Genomic DNA, 8935 nt, shown 5'->3' with positions numbered 1-8935 from the left:
CCTGAGTTGCTGGGACTAGAGGCATGCGCCACTATGCTTGACTAATTTTTGAGATTTTTTTTTTTGTTTTTGTAGAGACGGGGTCTCACTATATTGCACAGGCTGGTCTTGAACTCCTGGGCTCAAGCATTCCTCCCACTGTGGCCTCTTAAAGTGTTGGGATTGCAGGTGTGAGCCACCATGCCCCCAACCAACAGTGAGTTCCTATTCACTTGTTTATGTTATTGATTCCCTCAACTTCCCTGAGGCCCATAATGAGCCCCAAACCCACACCCATACCCCTTCTTTCTCTTTGCATGGAATTCTGGCTCCCTTCAGGGAGCAAATGCCACACCTGGGAGAGCCCTCTCTCCCCGTACAGCTTCTGGGAGCAGGTGCAGAGGTAGTCCTTGGAGAGCCCTGCAGATAACTTGTGTTTGTAATGACTCAGCCAAGATGTTTGCCCTGAGCCCAGTGATTCAATCCAAGTCCAATCCAATCATGGTCTTCAGCAGAAAAGAAGATGACATGTTAGTGATATTTAGTTGCTGCATGTGCCACACCAAATTGTCTGGTTCCAGCTGCTTCTAGTGCAAGCCCCTTCCATATGATGATCTGTCAATCCTGCTGGGTTTGTATCAACTCAACTCAGAAAACTCCTCTAACAAGCCCATGTAGCCATGCTGTGAGCTCTGGGATATGATTGTAGGGGCTTAGCATTGTGTTTCCTGATTATGTAAAGCTACTATGTTTCTCTAAGAAGAAATGCTCCCAGGCCAGCTTTTTTTTTTTGTTTGTTTTCCTGCCAGGAATTGAAAGAGAAAAAGCATGTGTCAATTTTTAGCATATCTTTATGAACAATGGAAAAAAGCAGAGATCATGATAATAGAGTTAGGTGGAGTCATAACTCAAACATTCAAGAAGAGATCCTTTACTACATGGAAGTCTCTAGGATGCACCACAGGGCTCTGTCTTTGCATCTGTTTGGATAACGTTTACGTCAATCACTTGCATAAAGATAGAGCACATTTATCAAGTTTCGCACATGACACAAAATCAGGAAAGACTGAATAATAAAACCAGAATACAAATATGTTGCAATAAGCTGGAATAAAGATCCCAAACCAAGAATTTACCTTAATAGATGTAAATGTATTCATGCTGTCAAAGTACATTACATAAGTACAAATTGGAAAGATTTGGTTTGACAGTAGTTTTTATGCAAAAGACATGGTAGTTTGAGGTGTCTAGAAAACTGAGAAGGACCAGTGATGAGACAACAGCCAGAAAGTCAAAGCAATCGTAGGCAGCACTGACACAATTGTGAAGTCCAAGTCAAAGCATGCGCTGTTTCCACGAGATACCACATCAGAGCATAAAATCCACATCTGTGCAGCTCACTCTGATGGAGGAGCTTCTAACAGAGGAGCTATTTTTAGTATTTCATGACATACAGAATGGCTGATGGGACTGGAGCTAGTTAACCCGGAGAGGAGATGTTGCAGGGACATGATCATCACCATCACTAACATTTATTGTGTGCTTACTCCATGCCAGGCTCTGTTTGAAGTGCTTCATTTATTTATTTTTGAGACGGAGTTTTGCTCTTATCACCCAGGCTGGAGCACAATGGCACGATCTTGGCTCACTGCAACCCCTGCCTCCCGGGTTCAAGCGATTCTCCTGCCTCAGCCTCTTGAGTAGCTGGGATTACAGGTGCCTGCCACCACGCCTGGCTAATTCTTGTATTTTAGTAGAGACGGGGTTTCACCATGTTGGCTAGGCTGGTCTCGAACTCCTGACCTCAGGTGATCCACCCACCTCAGCCTCCTAAAGTGCTGGGATTATAGGCGTGAGCCACTGTGCCCGGCCTAAGCGCTTTAGATATATAATATAATTTAATATGTATAAAAACCTTATGGGTTATTACTATTGTCACCCTTTTTTATTTAACACCTGCCGACACCAAAGCACCCAGGGACTAAGTAACACCCAAGGCTACACAGCTGTCAAATGATGGGCTGGGAGCCAGGGCGGGGTGGGCTGCCTCCAGATTTCTTATCCGTTTAACTCTCTGCTGCCTCCCCACCATTTTCAATAATGACCGCCCAACGGGTGGCTCTGTGGTTAGAAATTTTAGGGAAGCAGATTCCAGAAGAGCTTCCTGCAAAATAGCAGGTCCTTTCTTGGCTGGTGATGTTCAAGCTCAATGCTATTCAAATAGTATGCGCTCCATTCCTAAGGCAACTTGCATTCTAAAGCAAAGTTACGAAGAAGAGAATTTGTCTTGTATCACACAACTACCAATGACATCCACTAATAATACTTATTAAAAGGGGAGGACACATTCTCCAGCTCTGCTGGGGACAATGTGGGGAATTTTGTCTGGAGCAAGGCCTTGATAAGCTTGGAGCAGCTTGTGACTCTTAGGGTTTGGACTTTCATTGGCTGAGTTGTTATTCCTCATATTTGAATCTAAGAGCCATAGAAGGTCCTTAGGTTGTTAGTTTTACTGGATAGTTTTCCTTCCCTAAACCTCCAACCCAAACGCTTCCTTTGCTCTTTAGGTGAAAATGGAAATGCTCTTCACTCTTGGGATGGGCCCTCACCTTTTAGTGTTATGATTGGATGTCGATTAAAATTAAGGGAGCTGTGTGTTGCAGGACAACTCCCTTGTTCAGAGCCTTGCTTTAGAATGGGAGCTGCCATGGGAGTAGAGCTCATGCTATGTGTTTTTTTTTTTTTTTTTAATACAAGAGTCTTACTCTGTCGCCCAGGCTGGAGTGCAGTGGTGCGCTCTTGGCTCACTGCAAGCTCCGTCTCCCGGGTTCACACCATTATCCTGCCTCAACCTCCCGAGTAGCTGGGACTACAAGCACCCACAACCACGCCCAGCTAATTTTTGTATTTTTAGTAGAGATGGGGTTTCATTGTGTTAGCCAGGCTGGTCTCGATCTCCTGACCTCGTGATCCCCCGCCTCGGCCTCCCAAAGTGCTGGGATTACAGGCTTGAGCCACTGCGCCCAGCCAGCTCATGCTATATTAACATGACTTTATTGTGGACACGGTGATGATCTAAAACGCTTTGCAAAGGCACTTGAATTTTGTAAACACCACTGTGTTCTCCCACCTCAGATACATGTAGTCAATGTCTGAACTATTGCTTGATTTTGTTCTTTAGACGAAAACTACTGTCTTTTTAAGAAAAAAAAAAAAAACTAGTCCATGTTGTCTTTGAGGGTGATTAATTGCATAAGAAAGAACCCCATGATTTGTGTTACTCAGCAAAATCAAAAAGGCGTGTGCGTTGTACTTGGGTAGCACGAGTTTAGTCATCTGAGTCACAAGCCCATGACCTCTGGATACTTGGGAGCCAGAATGAGGGTCCAAGGGAGCATCTGACTGTACTGAACTAGAGGGAGGGAGAGGAAGGGGTGGGGTGCCAGGGCTTCCTTGGGAAGAAAGCATCAGAGTGAGGGTGAGGGGATGGGGAGTGAGAGCTGATAAGTAGGAGGAAGAGTTGTAAAATCAGAGGCCTGGCAAAGTAATGAAGATAAAAGAATGTTAATTTAACTAAAGTTAAAATTAAGGACTTAAGAATCAGGAATTTGGCCGGGTACAGTGGCTCATACCTGTAATCCCAGCACTTTGGGAGGCCGAGGCGGGCAGATCACGAGGTCAGGAGTTCAAGACCAACCTGACCAACGTGATGAAACCTCATCTCTACTAAAAATACAAAAAATTAGTCAGGCGTGGTAGTGTGAGCCTGTAATCCCAACTACTCAGGAGGCTGAGGCAGGAGAATCACTTGAACCTGGGAAGCGAAGGTTGCAGTGAGATGAGATCGTGCCATTGCATTCCAGCCTGGGTGACAGAGCGAGACTCCGTCTTAAAAAAAAAAAAAAAAAAAAAAAAAAGAGAGAATCAGGAATTCAGGAAAATATTAAGTTACGATTCCCAAAGGGTCACGACCTGTGTGTGAAACTGGGCATATGGGTTTGACCTTATCATAGAGCATCCTTCCAGTTTTTCCTCTGCGTTTCCAGAATGCCCCAGCTTCAAGAAAGATGGGCGACAAGGTGAGAAGGAATGGCCTCCTAAAAGCACAGAACCTGGCATGCTCAGAGCTGGTTCTTTTGATTATGGTGGCCGTCCCCTCCCTGCCCCCAAGGCCCTGGCTAGGTCCTCTGTCCTTTCCTTTCTCTGACAAACCTGGTGGCAGTGCCAGAAACAATGAATTGGTACCTGTATATTTTTCCCTGGTCATCAGGGCTAGAGTCTACATGCTTGTCTGTTGCATTTAACTTTAAAAGAAAGCTAGAGTTTAGAAAGAAAAATGGCTGTTTATATATTCTGCATAATGGATAGGTTTCTTTCTTTCTTTCTTTCTTTCTTTCTCTTTCCTTCCTTCCTTTTCTCTCTCCTTCTCTTCTTTTTCTCTCTTTCTTTTTCTTTCTTTCTCCTTCCTTCCTTCCTCTCCTTCTCTTCTTTCTCTTTCTTTCTTTCTTTCTCTCTTTCTTTCTTTCGTCTTTCCCTGTCACCTAGGCTGGGCAATAGCCTTCTGAGTAACTTGGACTACAGGTGTTTACCATCACACCTAGCTTTTTTGGATTTTTTGTAGAGATGGGAGTGGTCTCTCTATGTGGCCCAGGCTGGTCTCGAACTCCCAAGCACAAGCAATCCTCCCGCTTTGGCCTCCCAAAGTGCTGAGATTACAGGTGTGAGCCACCATGCTTGGCAGTAGAGAAGCTTTCATGCTCCTCAGACATCTTCTTCAGTGGTCTGTGAGAATTTCAGAAATTCCTGGTATGTGTGGGGTATCTGCTGGTGGCTGTGTGTACAGACACACCCACACATCCACCCACATCCACGCCCACTGCTGTATACACAAATTGGCTGTAAGCGTAAGGTATGGAGAGTCATTTCTACGTGTGAGATGAAACCAGTGCTCTTGCATCCTGTCACTGTATGTGTATGTGCACATCGTCATGCCAAATAAAACACATTTCCATTCAAATCACTAGCAGCAAGGTTGTCGATTGTGTAGCTGAAAAGCAGTGCATGTCACCAACTGTCCCAGCCCACAGTGAGTGATCCATCCCTGTGACCTTCATTTTCACGATCTTTCATTTTTATTTACCTTTTATCTTTTGTACAGACAGGTTCTCACTATGTTGCCCAGGCTGATCTTGAACTCCTGGGCTCAGTCATCCCGCCTCGCCTCCTGAGTAGCTGGGACTACAAGCTGGCTCAGATATAAGCAGGTAGTTTTAAATTTTTTATTATTATTACTTTTTGAGACCGAGTCTCTTTCTATTGCCCAGGCTGAAGTGCAGTGGTGTGATCTCAGCTCACTGCAACCTCCACCTCCCAGGTTCAAGAGATTCTCTTGCCTCAGCATCCTAAGTAGCTGGGATTACAGGCACGAGCCACCATGCCCGGCTAATTTTGTATTTGTAGTAGAGACAGGGTTTCACTATGTTGGCCAGGCTGGTCTCCAACTCTTGACCTCAAATGATCTGCTCACCTCAGCCTCCCAAAGTGCTGGGATTACAGGTGTGAGCCACCGTGCCCGGCCGGAGCAGGCAGTTTAATGCTGAGCTGCTCTGGCCAGGTAAGTCTTCAGGGTACTGAAATTTTAAATTTAGATTTATTTGTTGGTTTGTGTGTTTTTCTCTCATTATTATATAGGCTTAGAAGGACAGAAACTTGTTCTGTTTTTCCCAGTATTCCCTGAGCTTAGAACAGTGCCTGTATACATGGGTAAAATGAATAAACTTTTTGGGAGAAGGGTTTTTTTTTTTTTTTTTTTTTTTGTCACAGGCTAATTAGAATGATGGTCTTTCCCTCACAGAACACAGCTCTCAGGTTCCTCTCTTGTCCATTCTGGTGTCTTGAATGACAATTTGTCTTCAAATAATTTTGATGAATTCCAGCTGATCAACCATCAGATTTTTGTGTGTGTTTGTTTCCATATAAGAACACTTAAATCCAGTGTGATAAAAGCAACTTACAAGACTCAGGCTTGGAAGAAAGGAAAGGAATTTTTTACTTCTTGGGCTGAATACATTTCATCACATCCCAGTTTATTTCCCTGAGGCTTTTCTTTGTCAAGCCTGGGAAAGTGCTCTTTCCTAGGAGAACCACACAAGAACAAACTGTAAATATGAGAAAAGAGAAAAGCATACCCCAAAGCTAAACAAAACAAAAAACCCCCAAAAAACAATAAGAGAAGCATTTTAAATGGATTTTCCCCAAAGATCGATTGCATTGTTTTCCAAATGCATTTCTCTTCCTTCTTTTAAAAAAAATTTTTTTTGAGATGAAGTTTCACTCTGTTACCCAGGCTGAGTGCAGTGGCATGATCTTGGCTCACTGCAACCTCCACCTTCTGGGTTCAAGTGATTCTCCTGCCTCAGCCTTTCAAGTAGCTTCAGGTGCCCTCCACCATGCCTTGCTAATTTTGTATTTTTAGTAGAGATGGGGTTTCACCATGTTGGCCAGGCTGGTCTCAAACTCCTGACCTCAAGTGATCCACCTGCCTCAGCCTCCCAAAGTGCTGGGATTACAGGCATGAGTCACTGCGCCCAGCGTAAAGTGCATTTTTTTTCTAAACTGACTTGAACCAAAATGGATGAACAAGGACCCTTCAGATGATATACACCAAACTGGAATCAGATGAGAATGCAGCAAATAGGCTCAGGGAGAATTTGTCTTCTTGAATTTTCAGGCATAAGCTGCTTTTGGCAATGTTCTCTCTTACACAAACAGGGTGAGCGTGTCCTGGATGGAGGCTGGGTGGGAGCCCCAGGTCAGAGCTGATGTGGAACCGTGGCGTGGGGGACATTATACTCCAAAGAGATGGGGGTGGGGAAGAAGATGAAAAGTGAAAGACGAAAGTTCCCAGGGGCAGAAATAATTCATAAACTCTTTCCATTGATTCTGCCCTCTCAAGCCAATCACTTTCTGCCTTTTTGCACCAAATTGGGAAAGCCTGGACAGTCTGCTACAAACCAGACTGGAGCCTTTCCTTGTCAACAGAGCAGCGCTTCCTAAACTTATACTGTGTTAAAAATCACATGGGAATTTGTTAAAAATGCAGTGTTTTGAGGCCTCCTGGACGTTCTGATTTAGTCGATCTGAGTCAGGGCCCAAGAATTTGTATCTGGAGCAAGTATCACGGCGATTCTTCTGCTTGGACAGGGTCGGGACAATGCGTCCGCCAGTCACCCACATTGTGTTTTTGCAGATCTACTAATCTTCCATGCAGGCTCCAACAGCTCCTTCCCAGCTTGGGAATCCAAATCCGCAGGAAGAATCTCAGGGTGTTCTCTTGGCTTATTCATTCAGAGCTGTCGTGTGTGGTTCTGCAAACAGTACTCAGATTAGTTCCCCCTCCCCGTAGGGATCTTGCTGGAGACGCCCAGGGTTAACAGCGGAACTCCATATGGAGACAGAGGCGTAGGGGGAGCTTGGTTGGAGATGGGACAGCCTGCTCCACCCCGAAACCTGCTGAGGCTCTCTTCTTATGTACCCAGTGCAATCTCATCTCCCTGCACAACTTCCACCTCCACCTTTCAGCTCATTCCCTAATGTCTGCCTCTGTTGGAACTCCACACTCTCATCTTCATCTGCCTAGGGATGTTACAGTAGGTCGCTGTCAAGTATGAGCAGGGTAGGAGAGGGTCCATTCCAATACCAGGAACCTCAGGTGACCATCAGGTGATGGTCAGGCGGCTGTTAGTCTATTGCTCTAAAATAATAATTGGTCACAGCTGGCGCCAGGGAAAGACAGGCTCCCAGTAGATAGAAAACACCTGAAACGGGTGATGAGCAGCTTCCCGATAAGATCTTAGGAGTTGGGGAAGTAGGCTCCAGCATGACCACTAAGAGGCAGAATGGCAGCGTTTAACTGGTATATGACCTTCTAGGGACATTCGACTGATAAGGGAAGAACGCCTCACGTGAGCATGTGTACAACTCCTGCATACGTACAAACACACTGCGCATGCTCCCCTCCCAGGTGCTGGCAGGCCACACACTGCGCATGCTCCCTTCCCAAGTGCTTGCAGGCCACACACTGCGCATGCTCCCTTCCCAGGTGCTGGCAGGCCGCTGCGCGTGTGGACAGGCCACACCAAGGGAAGAGTCAGAGGAGAAGGAACACAAGACTCCGGAAGCATGTCTTGTGCTTCATGACTTATAAAACCGTAAGTCAAAGGTCAGACTGTCCTCTTGATCTCTCAAGTCGCCCGCATGGCCTCTTCCAAGTGTACTTCACTTCCTTTCATTCCTGCTCTAAAGCCTTTTAATAAACTTACATTCCTGCTCTGATACTTGCCTCAGTCTCTCCAGCCGTACCGCAATATTTTTAAAAACAAAATCAATACCAAAAAGCCCATGATAAACAGCATATCAAAATCTTATAAAACCAGGCGGTTTGGTTTGTTTTACAAACCTGCGTTATTGCAAGAGAGGAACCGTTCCCAATCAGGCTTCGGATCCTGGGCTTGCGTGGGTGCTGTGTGCCTGCCATGGATCTGCGAGGGTTGACAATGGGGTACAAACAGATTTGGCAATGAAAGGCTATATATATATATATACACACACACACACACACACACACACATATATATATATATAGTTTGTTTGTATTTTGAGAGGGAAGAAAGGGAGATGAAAGAAAGCGAGGACTTAAAATATTTTTTTTGAGACAGCATCTTGCTCTGTTGCCCAGGCTAAAGTGCAGTGGCACCATCATGGCTCACTGTTGCCTCAACCTCTCAAGCCACATCAATTCTCCCACCTCAGCCTCCTGAGTAGTTGGAACTATGGGTGTGTACCACCATTCTTCGGTACTTTCTAAAAAATTTATTAAAAAATTTGAGACAGGATCTTGCTTTGTTGCCAGGCTGGAGTGCAGCGGTGCGATCACAGCTCATTGCAGTCTTGACCA

Source organism: Trachypithecus francoisi, unplaced genomic scaffold (genome assembly GCF_009764315.1).
Source record: "Trachypithecus francoisi isolate TF-2019V2 unplaced genomic scaffold, Tfra_2.0 Lachesis_group11, whole genome shotgun sequence".
Classification (NCBI taxonomy): Eukaryota; Metazoa; Chordata; class Mammalia; order Primates; family Cercopithecidae; genus Trachypithecus; species Trachypithecus francoisi.
This window is presented reverse-complemented; position numbering follows the sequence as displayed.